Consider the following 19,472-nt stretch of genomic DNA (forward strand, 5'->3'; position numbering starts at 1 on the left):
ATTATCGATTAGATTCTCATCCACACCGTCAGTATTGGTCTCATTTTCTGCCCTTCCAGAATTAGATCTCTCGGTGAATGACGGAGTGATTCAGTAAAGTCCACAGCTGGAAGTAAACAGGGATTGGAGACTGAGGAACAACAGCAGGTGAACCAGCACAGGATTGTGAGAGCAGCAACCAGAGAGAACCCTTCCGATTCAAAGAGCTTCCATAGATCGACTGGGGAGAAATGTAAGAGAAAGTCCCATTTCCTCAGATAAACACTGGTCCTGTAGACAGTCCACAAAGCTTCGGGGGGAAATTGTGAGAATGAGACTGGGAGAGTCTAATCACCGAGGACAATTATTCAGCATGAGGCCGTGCAATGTAATGTGAAGTGAGATCAGTGTCTGTCTCAAAACACACAGTCACAAATTAATCTTGTGTGTGTTTTAGAGAAAAGGGGTTTGATCTAAGAGGTGACTCCAGTCTGAGGCAAAGCCCAGCAGATATACAGTGTCTCCGCCCCCAGTACCAACTCGGAAACAACCCACCTTTATGACCCCCATAATATCGATATTACACTGTGTGTTAATGTAGTACCAGACAGTGTAACTGAATTCAAATATACTTCATATCCAACTATCAAAATCAATCATCTTACAATTCTGAACTGGATACTGGGTTTAACTTAATGTTATTTCCCATCAGTAAATCTATTTCTGGATTTCACAATTGCAGTTGAATTAAATGATTATCATTTAAATATAAACTGGTGATAAAATGATACGTAAATCGTATTCTAATAATGATTTGTAAAATTTCTTCCAATTGATTATTCTGTGTGTTGTCAGAATAAATGTTCTGGGTGATCACATGATCCAGCACTCGGGCTCGGCCGAGGGGTCGTTTTATTAAACTGAGAGTGATGTTTGTCCCGATATAATTCAGATTCATTTCTGTGCTCTTTCATCACAATTACCTGATTATTATGGGGTCTGCTTTTAGTAGAAAATATAAACACCATCTTAAACACTAACTGGAGTTTCCAGAAATGTCGTTTATCCAAATTTTGTAACATTCCAGATGTACAAAGAATGTGACGATCAGATGTTTCAGTAATTTAAATATTAACAGTTACAGGTTTAGATGGTTTAAGACAATCAGATTTTCAGAGCAGGCGGTGTCTGCTTTTAACAATGTGACTGTTTTATCGAAGTCCTTCTGTGGATGCGGTGCTGCTTAATGTTCTGTCGAGCTGGAACTGATAGTGAATTCAGTAAAGCCCCAATATCAGTTCTTGTGGTGTAAAAAATCCGTTGCTGGAATCGCAGCTTCATGGTTCGAAAAATTGTCTGAATGTTCAGGGTTAATCTTCGTCTTTCCGAAACTCCAAGCACGTGATGGTGTTTTTGTTATGTCCTTTTCAGTAACTTTGGTTGAGTGAGTTCCTCTATTGCCAGGGTAAAAATCTGTCAGATCTCAGTACAAGAGGCGTTGGTTCCAATTTATATCCGAAAGACCATGAAACATTCAGTGTAAACTCTTATCTATATATTCAGACCATGAAACATTCAGTGAAAAGTCCTATCTATATATTCAGACCATGACACGTTCAGTGTAAACTCCTATCGATATATTCAGACCATGAAACATTCAGTATAAACTCATATCTATGTATTCGGCATACCAGGAGTAGATACGATTAAAAAATTTGAAGAGTTGTTATTAATCCAGAAAAATAATATTAAAGTACAGCAGTAGGTTGTGCAGATATGTACAATTCATAAGACTTTCTGTTGCCATGGTTTAATAATACTTTTCTGAAATTGATAACTCCTGTGTGAATACTTATTTAATGGAGATTATTATTCCACGAGTTATTCAGTCCTCCCAGCACTGCTGGTATTATAGTGAACATTCACACATGTCCGCCTCCCATTCTGGCCTGTTTGAACAAACAGTGAGAACACATTCCAGTTCATCTGGCCCAGTATGAGCAAGACCATCGAGATGCACTAGTGATGAAATAAAAGTCTTATTTCTAACGCACACTTCCTGTAAGTGTCACACTTAATGCTGCACTCGTCTCCTGTCACATTCACTTCCTGTTACACATCAAACTTCATAATTCAGAAATTAAACTTGTAGAATAACCTCTTGTTCCCTGTCAGTGGTGTCTAGGTGTGGGACTGGGTCAATGGTGTGTGGGTGTGGGGTCGGGTCAGTGGGGTGTAGGTCCGGGTCAGTGGTGTTTGTGTGTGGGGCCGGGTCAGTGAGGTCTGGGTGTGGGGCGTGGTCAGTGGGGTGTGTGTGTGGGGCCGGTTCAGTGGAGTGTGGGTGTGGGGCCGGGTCAGTGGGGTGTGGGTGTGGGGCCGGGTCAGTGGGGTGTGGGTGTCGGGCCGGGTCAGTCCGGTGTGGGTGTCGGGCCGGGTCAGTGGGGTGTGGGTGTGGGGCCGGGTCAGTGGGGTGTGGGTGTCGGGCCGGGTCAGTGGTGTGTGGGTGTGGGGCCGGGTCAGTGGGGTGCGGGGCCGGGTCAGTGGTGTGCGGGTGTGGGGACCGGTCGGCGTGGTGTGGTGTGGGGCCGGGTCAGTGGGGTGTGGGGCCGGGTCAGTGGGGTCTGGGTGTGGGGCGTGGTCAGTGGGCTGTGGGTGTCGGGCCGGGTCAGAGGTCTATGAGTGTGGGGCCAGTTCAGAGTGGTATGGGTCTGGGGCCGGGTCAATGGGGTATGGGTGTGGGTTCGAGCCAGTGGGGTATGGGTGTGGGGCCAGTGAAGTATTGGTCTGTGGCCTGGTCAGATGGGTATGGGTGTGGCGCCTGATCAGTGGGGTATATGTCTGGGCCGTGTCAGGGGGTATGAGTGTGCGGCCAGGTCAGTGGGGTGTGGGTGTGTGGCCGGGTCAGTGGGGTATGGGCGCCTGGTCCGGTCAGTGGGATATGGACACGGGTAAGGATCAGTGGGATACAGGTATAGGGCCAGTTCAGTGGGATATGGGTATGGGGCCAGGTCAGTGGGGTATGGGTGTGGGGCCGGGTCAGAAGGTTATGGGTGTGGGGCCGGTTCAGAGGGGTATGGGTGTGGCGCAGGAGCAGAGAGGTATGTGTGTGGGGCCGGGGCAGTGAGGTGTGGGTGTGGGGCCAGGTCAGTGAGTTATGGGTGTGGGGCCGGGTCAGATGGGTATGTATGTGGGGCCTGGTTAGTGGGGTATGTGTCTGGGCCGTGTCAGGGGGTATGGGTGTGGGGCCAGGTCAGTGCGGTGTGGGTGTGGGGCCGGCTCAGTGGGGTATGGGCGCAAGGCCGGGTCAGTGTGTTTTGGGTGTGGGGTCGGGTCAGTGGGGTATGGGCACGAGACCGGGTCAGTAGTGTATGGGTGTGGGGCCAGGTCAGTGGGATATGGCTGTGGGGCCAGGTCAGTGCGGTGTCAGTGTGGGGACAGGTCAGTGGGGTATGGGTGTTGGGCCAGGTCAGTGGGGTATGGGTGTGGGGCCAGGTCAGTGGGGTATGGGCAAGGGTCCGGATCAGAGGGGTACAGGTGTGGGGCTAGGTCAGTGACATATGGTTATTGGGCCAGATCAGTGCGGTATGGGTGTGGGGCCGGGTCAGAGCGGTACGGGTGTGGGGCCGAGTCAGTGAGGTATGGGTGCGGTGCCAGGTTAGTGAGGTATGTGTGTGGGGCCGGTTTAGTGAGGTATGTGTGTGGGGCCAGAACAGAGGGGTTTGTGTCTGGGGCCGGGTCAGTTGGGTATGGGTGTGGGGCCGGGTCAGTGAGTAATGGGTGTGGGGCCGGGCCAGTTGGGTGTAGGTGTGGGGCCTGGTTAGTGGGGTATGTGTCTGGGCCGTGTCAGGAGGTATGGGTGTGGGGCCAGATCAGTTGGGTATGGGCGCGTGGCCCGGTCAGTGGGGTATGGCTTTGGGGCCAGGTCAGTGGGATACGGGTGTGGGGCCAGGTCAGTGCGGTGTCGGTGTGGGGACAGGTCAGTGGGGTATGGGTGTTGGGCCAGGTCGGTAGGGTAGGGTGTGTGGCCAGGTCGATGGGGGAGGTTGTGGGGCCAGGTCAATGGGGTAGGGTGTCGGACCAGGTCAGTGGGGTATGGGTGTAGGGCCAGGTCAGTGTTGTATGGGTGTTGGGCCAGCTCAATGGGGTATGTGAGGTATGGGCGCGTGGCCCGGTCAGTGGGGCATGGGTGTGCGGCCAGGGAGGTGTGGTATGGGTGTGGGGCCAGGTCAGTGCGGTGTCGGTGTGGGGACAGGTCAGTGGGGTATGTGTGTGAGGCCAAGGCAGTGGGATGTTGGTGTGTGGGGCCACGTCAGTGTGGTATGGGTGTGGGGCCGGGTCAGAGGGTAAGGGTGTGGCGCCGGGTCAGAGGGTATGGGTGTGGTGCCGGGTCAGTGCGGTGTATGTGTGGAGCCAGTTTGGTGAGGTAAGGGTGTGGGGCCAGGTCAGTGGGGTACGGGTGTGGGGCCAGGTCGGTGGGGTAGGGTGTGGGGCCAGGTCAGTGGCGTATGGGTGTCGGGCCAGGTCAGTGGGGTATGGGTGTGGGGCCAGGTCAGTGGGTTATGGGTGTGGGGCCAGGTCAGTGGGGTTATGGGTGTGGGGCCAGGTCAGTGGGGTATGGGTGTGGGGCCAGGTCACTGGGTATGGGTGTGGGGCCAGATCATTGGGGTATGGGTGTGGGGCCAGGTCAGTGAGGTATGGGTGTGGGGCCACGTCAGTGGGGTATGGGTGTGGGGCCAGGTCAGTGGGATACAGGTGTGGGGCGAGGTCAGTGCGATATCGGTGTGGGGTCAGGTCAGTGGGGTATGTGTGTGAGGCCAAGGCAGTGGGGTGTTGGTGTGTGTGGCTAGGTCGGTGGGGTATGGGTGTTGGGCCAGGTCAATGTGGTATGGGTGTTGGGCCAGGTCGGTGGGGTAGGTTGTGGGGCCAGGTCAATGTGGTGTGGGTGTGGGTTCGGGTCAGTGAGGTTTGAGCGCGTGGCCCGGTAAGTGGGGTATGGGTGTGGGGCCAGGGAGGTGGGGTATGTGTGTGGGGCTAGGTCAGTGCGGTGTGTCTGTGTGTGGGGCTAGGTTGGTGAGGTAAGGGTGGGGCCACGTCAGTGTGGTATGGGTGTGGGGCCGGTTCAGTGGGTATGGGTGTGCGGCCGGGTCAGTGATTTATGGGAGCGTGTCCGGATCAGTGGTGTATGGGCACGGAGTCGTGTCAGTGTGTATGGGTGTGGGGCCTGGTCAGTTGAATATGGGTATGAGGCCAGGTAAGTGCGGTATGAGTGTGGGGCCGGTTCAGAGTGGTATGGGTGTGGCGCCGGGTCAGTGGGGTATGTGTGTAGGGCCGGGTCAGTGGGGTGTGGTTGTGGGGCCAGGTCGGTGGGTATGGGTGTGGGTCCAGGTCAGTGCGGTGTGTGTGTGTGCGGCCAGTTTGGTGAGGTAATGGTGTGGGGCCAGGTCAGTGGGGTATGCGTGAGGGGCCAGGTCAGTGGGGTAGGATGTGGGGCCAGGTCAGTGGGGTATGGGTGTTGGGCCAGGTCAGTGGGGTATTTATTGGTGATCACTGTTATGAAACATTATTTCATTATGTGTGTATCTGACGCTGCTTCAGATGTCTGGTTACTGAACTGAGTTTTCTGCTCATTCTTTCACATCTCATTCTCTGCTTCACTGTGGATGAATTCACTGACTGTCACTGGACTTCGCTGTGAAATGAAATGTTTTGATGTTATGTTGTCTCAGTTTGCACCGTACCTGTTGGAATCAGAACCCTTCTGTAGATTATACGTGTAATTTTGGCGTTTTGTTAATTGAACAATCCCGCCATCTATCACTTCACTTCATAATTACAGGAGAAGGAATCTCAATTATTGTGAGATCTGCCTGGGAGAGGCATTTGATTCTGTTTATTCCATGATTTGTAGATTAAGTGAACAGTGTAGGTGAACAGGTGGAGAATTGGATGATCGGTAGAAATTTTAAACGATTCTACAGAGGCTTCACTATTTAACAAACTGACACTGAAAATAGGATCGGTGGAACCCGGGGCTGGTGAACAGAATGCAGGCACAGGATGATAGGATTTAATCGGATATGAAAATCTACTTTGGAAAGAGTGTAGAGTGAGTGATAGAGAGGGGGACTGAGAGGGAAAGCGAGAGGCTGTTGTGTGAATAATTCATCAGAATGAACTGCTGAAACTTCCAGTACAATTAAACAGAGAAAATGTGATTTGAAGGTGTTATTATGATGCGGTCAGTTTGGGTGAGTTTTTATTGTGGGACTCGCTCCTCATATTTATATCCCTCAGGTCCTCAGTCTGTTTTTGTGAATGTTCCTTGTTTTCCAACTTGACACTAAACATAATTAGAATTTGCTTAAATGATAGAATCAGTAATTTCTTGATCATAATGAAATATTCGGATTCTGTATTTTTAAAGCTAGCCTGAATTCAATAAACAACGTGGTTGATTTGATTAATTATTTTCATTTTAAGTTTAATTGAATGTGCAAATTAAATTTATTTTGGACATTTTATACCCAACACATGTTCCCCGACACCAATAACCACATAAATGAACTGTTGAATGTATTAGTTGGATTGTGTTCGTGGGACCCATAGATTAGATTTCATATAACACTCTGCTGCAGTCTCTCCCTGTGAATCCCAGCCTATCCTCCCACTGCAATGAATCCTCTGTCTCCTCGTCGGTTCCTTCAGTTTGTCCGTTTTCCCAAACCATCTGCTCCTCACTCACCTCCAGCCCGCATACGTTCATCTACACTACTCTTTTCCTGGACTCCTTCCCAATCTCACTCACTGTCGACTCTATTAAACCAGAGCAACACACAAGCTGCTTCTCCCCCTGTCCCCTCAACTTCCTCACCTTTCCTTCTCCTTCCCCGTCCGTTTGGAACCCAAATGCGGCTTTAATCCGATGGATTGCCGGTGTTCAAAACCCTTTCTCCCTTCCCCACCGCACTGTGCCCTCACGCAGCCCTTCCATTGGATTCGGTGCTCACTTTATTCATTTCCTGTATTCATCTCCCAATTCGTTATTGATCATTGTGTTTAAAAAAAAAACATCTCTCTGCCCGAAAGCGCTGCCCAGGTCAATGAATCACTTTCCACCCTTCGATGCAGCAACAAAGCGGGAAATTTCACCCCAGATCCTCTCAAACTGCTGCTTTGGCTCCAGGTCTGATCAGTAATTTCTCTGCTTCCTTTTCTCTCTCTTACAGTTAACTTGGTGGCGATTGTGATCCTGTCCCGAGGAAAGTGCGGTCTCTCCAAATGTATCAGTCGCTACCTGGTGGGAATGGCAGTGGCCGATCTCCTGGTCGTTATCACTGATCCGATATTGACGGTGATTAATGTGATGTATCTCCCAGTGTCATTCCTGGACATTACTCCTGTGTGCAGCTTTATTAGGTTCTTGGGTTTTGCAACCACGGTGGTTTCTGTCTGGCTCACAGTCGCCTTCACCTTTGATCGATTTGTGGCCATTTGTTGCGAGAAGCTGAAAACTAAATATTGCACCGAGAGAACGGCGGCTGTGGATCTGGGAACAGTGAGTGTGCTGGGCTGTTTAGAAAGTGTCCCCACGTACTTTATATATGAACCTCAATTTATAATTGATAATGTTCCCTGATTTTGTGTGGGTAAACCGAGCTTCCGTACTTCCCCCGCATGGGCCGCATTTGACATGTTTCACCTCATTTTAACCCCTTGTCTCCCGGTCTGTCTGATTTTTCTGTTCAATGTTCTGACTGTCAGGCGTATTTTAGTGTCCAGTCTAGTCCGCAGGGGACTCCGGGGCCGCAGCAATGGAGAGAATCAGAGTGATGCAGAGATGGAGAACCGAAAGAAATCCATCATTTTACTCTTCAGTATATCGGGCAGTTTTATACTGTTGTGGCTGACACAGGTTGTCTTTTAAATTTACATGTGAATTGCAGACATTCGGTCATTTTACTCTCACACTGACCCTTGTTATATCACAAATCACTCATCAAAGATGCTGCAGCTTCTCAGTTCCTGCACAAACACGTGTATTTATGTCCTGACCCAGACTAAATTCAGAGAAGAGCTGAAGAACGGGGTGAAATACCCACTCAATCTAATTGTTAAATAAATGAAACGATAGAAAGAGCTGAAGGGTTTCAAGCACTAGAACTAAATCCCATTTCATTCTCCATCCCCTACACTTCCCAGCGGATAGAAATTATATTTTATATTATCAGCACAGAGTCCTGAAATGATGTGAAATCTGATTCTGATGTTATATTGTATTGATAATTTACCAATTGAGACAGCATTTACTCCACAGACGACACTTGAATTTTTGCTCGAAATGTCAGCACGAAGGAGCTCAGCTGGACTTGAATTAAATCACCACCCCGATAAATGGGCAAAGCTGGGAATTAAAGTAGCTGTTTAGGGTCTAATTGGAATTTGCGCACTCCATATAAATGGAGAGGGAGAAAGGGAGAGAGAGCAGAGAGGGAGAGACATAGAGAGAGAGACAGAAAGAGAGAGAGAGAGACAGTCAGAGAGAGATAGAGAGAGAGACAGAGCCAGAGAGAGGCAGACAGAGCGAGTGAGACAGAGCGAGAGAGAGGCAGACAGCGAGAGACAGACAGAGCGAGACCGATAGAGAGAGAGACAGAGAGAAAGAAAGACAGAGAGAGACAGAGAGAGCGAAAGACAGAGGGAGAAGACAGACAGAAAGAGGCAGACAGAGAGAGTGAGACAGACAGAGAGGGTCAGACAGAGCGAGAACGACAGAGAGATGGAGAGAGACAGACGGAGAGAGGCACACGGACAAAAAACATGTAACGATTTAAAAAGCGCAGAAAATTAAGACAGATTCACATAAAAGGCAGAGAATGTGAGAGAGATCGTAATAAATAAGGGCAGAGACAGAGTTATTCAGCGATGCAGAGAAATAAAGAGAGTGTTATTAAGACAGGAGAGAAAAATAAAGACAGAAAGAAAGCACATATATTATGAGAGAGAGAGAGAAAGCAGACATGGATGGAACGAACGAGAGACATTGATAAAGAATTACAACGTGATAGAAACGGAGAGGTAAATAGACGGAGGAAATCCATTTAAAATAACTAGAGACTGAGGGAGAGGCAGAGCAGGGGAGTGTAAGACATAAAGAGACAGTAACAGAAAGAGAGAAAGTGGAATAGAAAGCATGGAGACTAATAGAAAACAGGAGAGGGGGAGAAATACAAAGATTAAAACAGATATTGAAAGAAATGCAATGAAATACAGAAACAGATGCAAAGAAGAGATCGAAAAGTAAACTAGAAACAGAGAGAAAGAAGCAAACAGAAGCAGAGCTGGAGAGAGTGAGAAACAGACAGAATGAAATAAAGACAGATGAAAAGGGAAGCAGCAAGAAATAGAGAGAAATAAAAGGGAAAAGTAGATCCACAGGGAGAAACAAAGACAGAGATAGACAGAGGAAAACAGAAAGAGAGAGAAGGATACGGAGAGAGAGGTGGAAAGATAAAAAGACAGATGAAGTCAGAGAGAGAGAGAGAGAGAGAGAACGTGCGAGAGAGACAGGGAGGCAGATGGGAAAAAGACAGAGAAGGCAGAGAGAGGATATAGGCAGCGACAAACAGACCGAGAGAGAGAGAAAGGGAGGCGTACAGATAAAAACTAAGAGTAACAGAAAAAGATCGAGAGATAAACAGCGACAGAGACTGAAATTACAGTAGAAGTGGAAATAACAAGATAGAAAAACACTCAGAAAATAAACAGAGATCAACCATATAAAAAGAGAACAGACAGGGTGAAACATGGACAAACATATAAAGTGACAGGAGGGTAGAGACGGGAGTGAAAATAGGTCTCAGAAAGCATTAAATAAACAAAGAAACTGTGTAATCAGCCTGGAGTGTGTGAGAGTGCTGACCAGCAGAACAGCAGCAGATGAAGCAGGCCAGACAGTTCATGTTTGTTCTGAGGTAACACTCTTGTGGATTTAATTTTGACATTTCTAAAGATGATGCCTGGAGGCTGCACAATAAAGTCACTCAGTCTTGTGTACCTGACCCTGACCGTTGCTTACTGCAGGAGTTTCCCAGCTGCTCTGTGTAGTAAATAATCATACGATAAACGAAAGCCTGAGACTAAATCGGCTTCATCATGTCTGAAGGAAAGGGATGATTAAAAGGTGGAAGGGCTGTTGAAAGGATTGTTAATGACACATTGTAAAAGATCAGACAGCAGGGGATAGATCACCATAGCAATAATAACGATTCCAGGGGGGCGAGAGGTCGTTTGAACTCCTGCCGACTTAACTTGGTTACGTTGTGGACACTGAGAGAAAACAAGTGAAGTGTCAATCAATCGTGGGTTGTATTTTTAGGAACCTATTGTTGACAAGCCAGCGTCCCAGAGGTGTTGTTCTGTGTAGAAACGGTCTTTAAAAGCTGGGCAGAAGTTGAGTGGAGAGAGACACAGATCCACCATAACTGCTCCAACCTCACTTTTCGCTTCCTGGCAGCACCACCTCACCTGGAATCTTCCTGACTGCTCGCTACCTCCCAGCTTGATGCCTCGATGCTGGTTTATAGATTGCCTGTGAAGCAGATGACCTGGATGTAAGAAAAAGTCACGCGACACGACAACGGTATCCATCAAAATACCTGGAATCTTCTCGGCAAGCTTGAGCCAACCATCAGTACATAACTTTCGTTATGGAATAACTCTAAGATAGGCATTTGATTTCCAAACGGTTATGCATTTTGAGAATTGAGAATGTGTTGTTTTATTTTTGTTAAAGCAATTCTAAATCGGACATAAACCCAAGGTGTTGTTTAAATTCTAATGTCATTTCTTTTTCTATTGAATTAATAATAAATGATTGTTTTCGTTATAAAGCCATGGTTTGTGCCTAAAGTTTGTTTAGGAAAAAGAGCCCATTAATTAAATGTAAAACTAAACCTCGTGGAGATAAAAAGTCATTGCCCCAAATTAAAGTAAAAACCACTTTGCACCTTTTTGCTCCTCCATCTGGACCATGTGTAACTTTCCCAGCGAGCTGCTGGATTCTCTAATAAATCGCACTGTATCTTTACCTCTGCTGCAGTGATAATATACTGGACAGGGTCCCACAGCACTCTCCTGTTCTGTTTCTGTTACAAATACTGTTATTGTTTCAGATTGAAGAAAAATATGAATAATGGAGAAATGAATTAAATCCCAGATCAGAACGACATTCAGATTGAGTCCAATTTTACTCTGATTTATTTAATAGAAGCTAGAATTACATTCTCTACACAAAATGGCTAATCGGACCTTTCCTCCGAATGTCTGCTCTCTCCTTTTGTTTAACCATTACGTCCAAATAACCAAATGTTAATCTTTTTTTTGCCGAAGTTCACATTTGGTGTTTACTTCCCTCACTGAACCGCTGTCTTTGTGTTAAACACCAGCCAGTGCGATTCTCACTCAGTTTGTATCTTTAACTGTAATGCAACAGTGATTTAACAGGGACAGCAAATTAACCCTTTCTGTATCTCTCACCAGAACAAGCTTCTCATTGCCCCTCAGTAAGATGGCTGTCTTCCTGGTGACCATTTAGATTCAAGGTCAGGGCGGCCATTTTGATTAAAATTCATCGCGGCCTTGTCCCTCAGTTAGATGGCTGCCTTACCAATCAGTCAGATGGATGCCCTATTGACGGCCATTTAGTTCAAGGATCAGGCCGGCAATTTTCTTTAAGCTTCATGGCGGCCAATTTTCTCAATATAACCATCTTGCCCTCCAAGTAAGTTGGCCGCCTTACTGCTGAGTAAGATTGCCGTCTTACTGGTGGCCATTTTTTTTCACGTTCACGGCGTTGAAGATGTTGTTCATGGTTTCATTGCAGGTACGGTGCAAGAGGAGGCCATTCAGCCCATTGTGCCTGTGCCAGCTCTTTGAAAGCGCTATCCAATTAGTCCCATTTCCCGCTCTGCTTTTCCCCAACTGCCCTTATGGAAGCTTTGTAACAGTAGTTGTAATAATACACATACACTAATATATAAACAAATTGATGTTATAGCAGTTGCTGTAATATATAAATACAAGTTGTTGTTGTCGACAAAGATTGTCTCTCAATCTTTTACTCTTTAGATTCTTCTCCTTTATAAACTGGGCTTTGTTTCCGTGTAAATGAATGTTGCTGAGTGATTGACCCTGTAACTGAGTGAGGGATCATGCTGTGTATTAGGTTTTTTAAAAAACTTTTTCGCTTTGGCTCTTTTATATGTCATGAATTTATTTGAACTCTTTGGCTGATTGGAAAAAGCCACAAACTGTAAGTTGAATACAAACTATAGGCTTTTTATCCACTGCGAATTAAAACAAGAGAAAAGAGCAAAGGGAAAGTTCGTTCACCTTTGCAAACTGCAGCATAAAGGGTGAAGTAGCAAAAAATGCCCGGGCTTTTTGTCCCCTGCTCCAGAAACAGAAGAGAAAATGAGCACGGGGGCAATTTGGACCCTGCAGCAAACACGAACTAGGACAGGCTGACAGACCAGCACTTTTTAGGGGAGGGGTGAGGGGGAGTGGGTGAGTGAGGGAGTGAGTGGCAAAGCAGGAGAGAAAACCCTGCAAACTTGTATTGGAGAGAGAGAAGCAACTTGTGCTGTTCAGTCTGCCCGAGCATCTTTCTGTCTCTCTCTCTCTCACAACTTTTCTCTCTTTTCTTTTGATTCTCTGCTTTGTAACTGGGGATTTTGTTTGTCAGTGGTGTTTGCTGAGAGATTGCCTGCCTGTGTAATGGAGTGAGTGAGTGAGTGTGAATGTGTATGTGTGAGTGAGTGTGAGGGAGCTCTGGGCTCTTGCTGTGCCTTTTCAATCACTTGCTTTGTTTTTAATCAATTGTTTTTCACCATCTCTCTCCCTACAGCGGATATTTTTTTGTGGAAATGCTGTAACATGAAGATGTGGAAAGACAATTTTTGGGAGGAGGATGAATCCTTGGACAAGAGGCTTTCTCTCCACAGCGAACTGACCGAGGCCTTCATCCCAGGCTGCACTCAATGTGACTCACGTGAGATTTGCCTGGGTCACTGTGGGATCACTGGGAGCACTGTGGGATCACGGGTTGCTGTGGGATTACTGGGACACTGCAGGTTCACTGTGACATTGTGGGGTCACTGTGACACTGTGGGATCAGTGGGTCATCGTGGAATTATTGGCTTACTGAGGGATAACTGAGACAATGGCGTCCATTTTATTTAAGATGGACGCCTTACTGGCACCATTTTGTTTCAGCTTCGTGGCGTTACCGGAGAAATTACTTTACCCATTCTATGTAACACATAAATATTTTGTACATATATATATTTATATATATATATATATATACAAAGAAAGTATCTGCAACTTTTACACAATTGCAGTTTGGATCCTGGGACCTCTGGGTGCTCCGTGCAATCACTGGGTGCACTGTGAGAACACTGGCTGCACTGTGGGATCATTGGGATCACTTTGAGAGCACTGGGACACTCTGGGATTACTGGTACACTTTGGATCACTGGGACACTTTGGATCAGTGGGTGCACTGTAGGATCACTGGGTCACTCTGCGATCACTGTCGGATCACTGGGTGCACTGTGGATCACTGGGACACTGTGGATCAATGGGGCACTCTCACTGGTTGCACTGTGGGATCACTTGCTCACTGTGGGAACTCTGTGGGATATTTCCTTACCCAGGCGGGCCGAAAGGCCCCTGTCTCTCTGCTGTACATTCGATGTAATTGTATGTAGTGTACAAATATAGATAATGTTGTTATTGATGTTGTAGTAAAACAGGGAATCCCGGAGACACTGATTTACCCAAATGGGCCGAATGGTCTCTTTCTTGCCGTGCTATAGTCTATGCAATATATATATATATATATGTATATATATATATATATATATATATATATATATATATATATATATATATATATTTTCTTTTCCAATAAGGATCTGGTTGAACTTTACAGTAAAACTGTTGTCTTACTGCTACTATTTGTTTATTCTCTTACTGTTTCATCAATTTGTTTGGCAGTTAAAGTCTAAAACAAGGTCTGGTGTAGTGTGAATCTGTCTCTCTCTGAAGAGCAGGCACTATTAAGCACTGGATAGAACGAGTGGGCTGAGATCATCTGAAGGGGTTTCACTGTTCATTACCTGGAGCCCTTCAAATGTTACATTGATATCAGGACAAGCGGAAACACTGAGACATTGGGAGTGAAGCCTCACCTAACAGAGGAGCTGCTTTTTCAACCTTAGAAATACAGCTGATTTTAAGTCAGCAAAATTTCACTTCGTTAAAGTAGGTAAAAGGCAACTATCTCTGAACTATCACCATTATCTAAATAAACACGGACATTTTACTGATCGGGCAATAATGATCTTGTTCAAACTTTACAACATAAAAAAACAATTGTAATCGTTTTAATATAACGATCCGATGTAAAGCATTCTCCAACCAAACAAAAGCACGAAGCATTCACAGGACATTGAGAGATTAAGTGAGTGGGTGAAACTGTGGCAAATGGAGTTCAATGTGGGGAAATGTGAGGTCATCCACTTCGGATCTAAGAAAGATAGATCAGAGAGTTTTCTAAATGATGAGGAGCTCGGAACTGTGGAGGAGCAGAGAGTTTTAGGGGTCCAAGTACAGAGATCATTAAAAGCTAGTGGACAGTTACAAAAATAATTAAAAAGGCTAATAGAATGTCGGCCTTTATTTCAAGGGGGCTGGAATATAAAAGGGTGAAAGTTATGTTCCAGCTGTGCAGAGCTCTGGTTAGAGCCCATCTGGAGGACTGCATTCAGTTCTGGGCACTGCTCCTCAGGAAGGATATATTGCCCTTGGAGGGGGTGTAGTGCAGTTTCACAAAAAAGATATCGGGGCTAAAATAATTAAATTATGAGGACAGGTTGCATAGACAAGGCTTGTATTCCCTTGACTATAGAAGATTAAGGGGTGATCTAATTGAAGTGTTTAAGATGATTAAACGAGTTGCTCGGTTAGAGAGAGTGAAACTACTTCCTCTGGTGGGGAATCCAGAACAAGGGGGCAAAACCTTAAAATTAGTGGTGGTGTCAGGAAGCACTTCTTCACATAAAGGGTCGTGGAAATCTGGAACTCTCTCCCTCAAAAAGCTGTTAAGGCTGGGGCTCAATTGAAAGTTCATGAAATGTGTTTGATAGATTGTTGTTAGGTAAGGATATTTAGGGTTACGGAGCTAAGGCGGATAGATGGAGTTAAGGTACATATCTAATTGAATGGCCGAACAGGCTCAAGGAACTGAATGGCCTCCTACTGTTCATACCTAACAGGCTCGTGGGGCTGAACGGCGTCCAGTTCCTGTATAACAGGCACGAAGGGCTGAATGACCTAGCCCTATCCACATGCAATAGGCTCTATGTGCTGAATGGCCTTCAGATCCCGTACAACAGGCTCGAGAGGCTGAATGGACTCCGCCTGTTGCTATGTAACAGGCTTGAGGGGCTGATTGGCCTTCAGTTCCGGTATATCATGCTCGAGGGGCTGAATTACACCCAGTTCCTATTAACAGGCTCGAAGGGCTGAATGGCCTCTTCCTTTTCCTGTGCAATAGCCTTGAGGGGCTGAATGGTCTCTTCTAACTGTGTAACAGGCTCGAGGGGCTGAATGGCCTCCTTCTCTTCCTGTCGAACAGCGTTGAGGAACTTGACGCTATTATGTCCAACATGGCTGCCGTAATAACCGCCATTTTGTCCAAGAGCGCCTCCGTCCTCACCGCCAGTTTGACCAAGATGGCCGCCGCACTTGCAGCCATTTTGTCCAATATGGCCACCATACCTGCCGCCATTTTGTCCAATATGGCCGCCGTACTTGCAGCCGTTTTGTCAAAGATGGCCGCCATACCTGCCGCCATTTTGTCCAAGATGGCCGCCGTGCTGCCGACATTTTGTCCAATATGGCCGCCTACTTACTGCCTTTTTGTCAAGATGGCCGCTGTGGAATTATTCTCGGTGGAGTTAAGAAGCACCAAGGGGCATAACACACTGGTGGAAGTTTTCAATAGGCCTCTAAGCAGTAGTGGTAATGTTGGGGACAGTATCAAAAAGGAAATTAGAGATGCATGTAACAAGGGTACTTCAATAATCATGGGTGATTTTCATCTACATATAGACTGGCTAAACCCAAATCACCATCATAGTGTGGAGGATGAATTCCTGGGGTGTGTACGAGATGGTCTTTTAGACCAGTACGTTGAGGAGCCAACCAGGGAACAGGCTGTCCTAGATTGGGTATTGTGCAATGAGTAGGGGTTAATTAATAATCTTGTTGTGCGTGGTCCTTTAGGGAAGAGTGACCATAACATAATAGAATTCTTCTTTAAGATGGAAAGTGAAGTCGTTCAATCCTAAACTAGGGTCCTAAATCAAAACAATGGAAACTACGAATGTGTGAGGAGTGAGTTGGCTATGATAGATTGGGAAGCTTCATTAAAAGGCATGACGGTGGATTGGCAATGGCTAACATTTAAAGAACGAATGCATGAATTGCAACAGTTACACATTCTTTTTTGGCACAAAAACACAAATGGAAAAATGGCCAACCATGGCCAACACAAGAAATTAAGGGTAGTATTAGCTCCAAAGAGGAGTCATATAAAGTTGCCAGAAAAAGTAGCAAGCCTGAGGATTAGAAACGGTTTAGAATTCAGCAAAAAAGGAACAAGCGATTGATTAAGAGAGTAAAAATAGAGTATGAGAGTAAACTTGCAAGGAACATAAAAGTGGACTGTACAAACGTCTACAAGTATGTAAATAGAAGAAGATCAGTGAAGACAAAAGTAGGTCCATTACAGTAAGAAAAGGGAGAATTTATAATGGGGAACAAGGGAATGGAAGAGCAATTCAACAAATACTTTGGTTCTGTCTTCACGGAAGAGGACACAAATAATTTCCCAGAAATGCTCCAGAATCAATGGACTAGTGAGAAGGAGGAATTAAAGGAAATTCGTATTAGTAAACGAATAGTGCTGGAGAAAATAATTGGACTGAAAGCCGATAAATCCCAAGGGCCTGATAACCTGCATCCCAGAGCACTAAAAGAGTAAGCCATGGAAATAGTGGATGCATTAGTCGTCATCTTCCAAAATTCGATCGATTATGGAACAGTTCCTACAGATTGGAGGGTGGCAAATATAACCCCACTGTTTAAAAAAGGAAGGAGAGAGAATACAGGGAACTACGGACCGGTAAGCCTAACATCAGTAGTAGGGAAAATGTGAGAGTCTATTATAAAGTATGTGATAACAGGACACTCAGAAAATATCAACGGGATTCGACAAAGTCAACATGGATTTATGAAAGGGAAATCATGTTTGACAAATCTACTGGAGTTTTTTGAGGATGTAACTGGCAGAATAGATAAGGGAGAACCAGTCGATGTGTTTTATTTGGATTTTCAGAAGGCTTTTGATAAAGTACCACATATAAGTGTGCAAAATTAAAACACATGTGATTGGTGGCAATATACTTTGAGCCAGAATTAAACCAGCGATTTTCCTTTCAAGTTTTAATCTCTACAAGTTTTCTGCACTACAAGCTGAGCTATGGAAGGGAAGCAGCAAAGGTCCCTCTCTTTAGTGATTGTTCACCGTGCGCCTATTGACACTCCCGGACTCGTGGAGTCGTGTGGGCATGACCGAGACTGACTCGGTACCTGCTCATACCGCAGCGCTGTGGGAGCGTGAGCTCCTAATTACTTGCCGCACCCTGGGCCAGTGGAGAAATGAATAACGTGCCTGACCAGAATTCAGGAGATTGTTGGTTCGATTTCCACCTGGATGGATGGTTTTTGCAAACTGCCAATGAGCTGATGACTTTACAGCTTGCAAGCTGTCCGACTTGGTCGTGCGGCCTGGACATTTATGCGTCAAGTGCTTTCTTAGCGCAGCAGGCAGCGCGTCAGTCTCATAATCTTAAAGATCTTGAGTTCAAGCCTCAGAGAAGGCATCATTAAGCTTTTTTCCCCCATCTTTGCTCAAGACCAAAATCAAGAATTTTTGCTTCCTGCAGCACACCAAAAGATTTGCTGCCCCTTGACCTCTCTGTACCGTAGCACGCAGTGAAGCTTAAGAAGTACATGGACCATGGGCTCGCTGAAAACTGACGCCACTTTTGTTTCTGGACAATTGACCCAAGTCAAAATGTGAGTGGAGAATGCAAGAATCGATCCTGCTATCTCTCACATGCTCAGCGAGCAGTCAACCAGAATCATATGAAGGTTCGAGCACGGAAGGAGGCCATTCGGCCCATCGAGTCCGCATTGGCTCCATGCACGAGCAATACAGCCAGTTCCACTCCCCCGCCCCATCCCAGTAGCCCTGCATTTTTTTCCTCTCCACGATTAAATCACCCCCTCGGGCAATGCATTCCAGATCCTAACCACTCGCTGTGTAAAAAAGTTTTTCCTCATTTCACCTTTGGTTCTTTTGCCAATCACCTTAAATCTATCTCCTCTGGTCCTTCACCTTTCCGCCAATGGGAACGGTTTCTCTCTATCTACTCTGATTAGATTCTTCATGGTTTTGAATACCTCTATCAAATCTCGCATCCGTCTCTGTTCCAAGGAGAACAACCCCAGCTTCTCCAGTCTATCCACGTAACTAAATTCCCTCACCCTTGGAATCATTCGAGTAAATCTCTTCTGCACCCTTTTTAAGGCCTTTACATCTTTCCAAAAGTGCGGTGCCCAGAAGTGGACACAATACTCCAGTTATGGGCGAAGCAGTGTTTTATAAAGGTTCATCATGAATTCCATACTTTTGAACTCTATGCCTCTATTTATAAAGCCCAGGAACCCGTATGTTTTTTAACTGCTTTCTCAACCTTTCCTGCCTCATTCAACGATTTGTGCACATACACCCCCAGATCTCTCTGTTCCTGTATCCCTTTTAGAATTGTGCCCTCTAGTTTATATTGCCTCTCCTCATTATTCCGATCGAAATGCATCACTTTACATTTTTCTGCGTTAATTTTCATCTGCCACATGTCCGCCCATTCAACCAGACTGTCTATATCCTCTTGAAGTCTATCACTATCCTCCTCTTTGTTTACTAATCTTCCAAGATTTGTGTCATCTGCAAATTTGGAAATTGTGCCCTGTACACCCAAGTCCAAGCCATTAATATATATCAAGAGAAGCAATGGTCCTCGCACTGACCCCTGGGGAACAACATTGAACACCTCCCTCCAGTCTGAAAGAACAACCCTTCACCACTACTCTCTGTTTCCTGTCCCTTAGCCAATTCTGTATCCATGTTTCTACTGCCCGCTTTATTCCATATTTGAGGTTGTTCCTTGTAAATTGCCCTTCACAGTAGTTGCTTCGCACTCGCCTCCAAGCAGCTCCACGACCAGCCTTGCCTTGGGTTGGCCCCTCCCTGAATACAATCAATACTTTGCTCCAATCGGCGACATCGAGTATCAGCAAGT

At 46.0% G+C, this 19,472-nt stretch overlaps 1 long non-coding RNA gene across 1 annotated transcript; it reads left to right on the forward strand.

The window, feature by feature from the left end:
- Positions 1 to 12,873, forward strand: LOC137317447 (uncharacterized). Its single transcript, XR_010961707.1, has 3 exons — positions 1 to 232; positions 7,206 to 7,534; positions 10,355 to 12,873. It is a non-coding gene; the product is annotated as an uncharacterized lncRNA (long non-coding RNA).
- The last annotated feature ends 6,599 nt before the right edge of the window (positions 12,874 to 19,472 follow it).

The sequence above is a fragment of the Heptranchias perlo genome, unplaced genomic scaffold (assembly GCF_035084215.1).
Source record: "Heptranchias perlo isolate sHepPer1 unplaced genomic scaffold, sHepPer1.hap1 HAP1_SCAFFOLD_62, whole genome shotgun sequence".
In the NCBI taxonomy this organism is placed as follows: Eukaryota; Metazoa; Chordata; class Chondrichthyes; order Hexanchiformes; family Hexanchidae; genus Heptranchias; species Heptranchias perlo.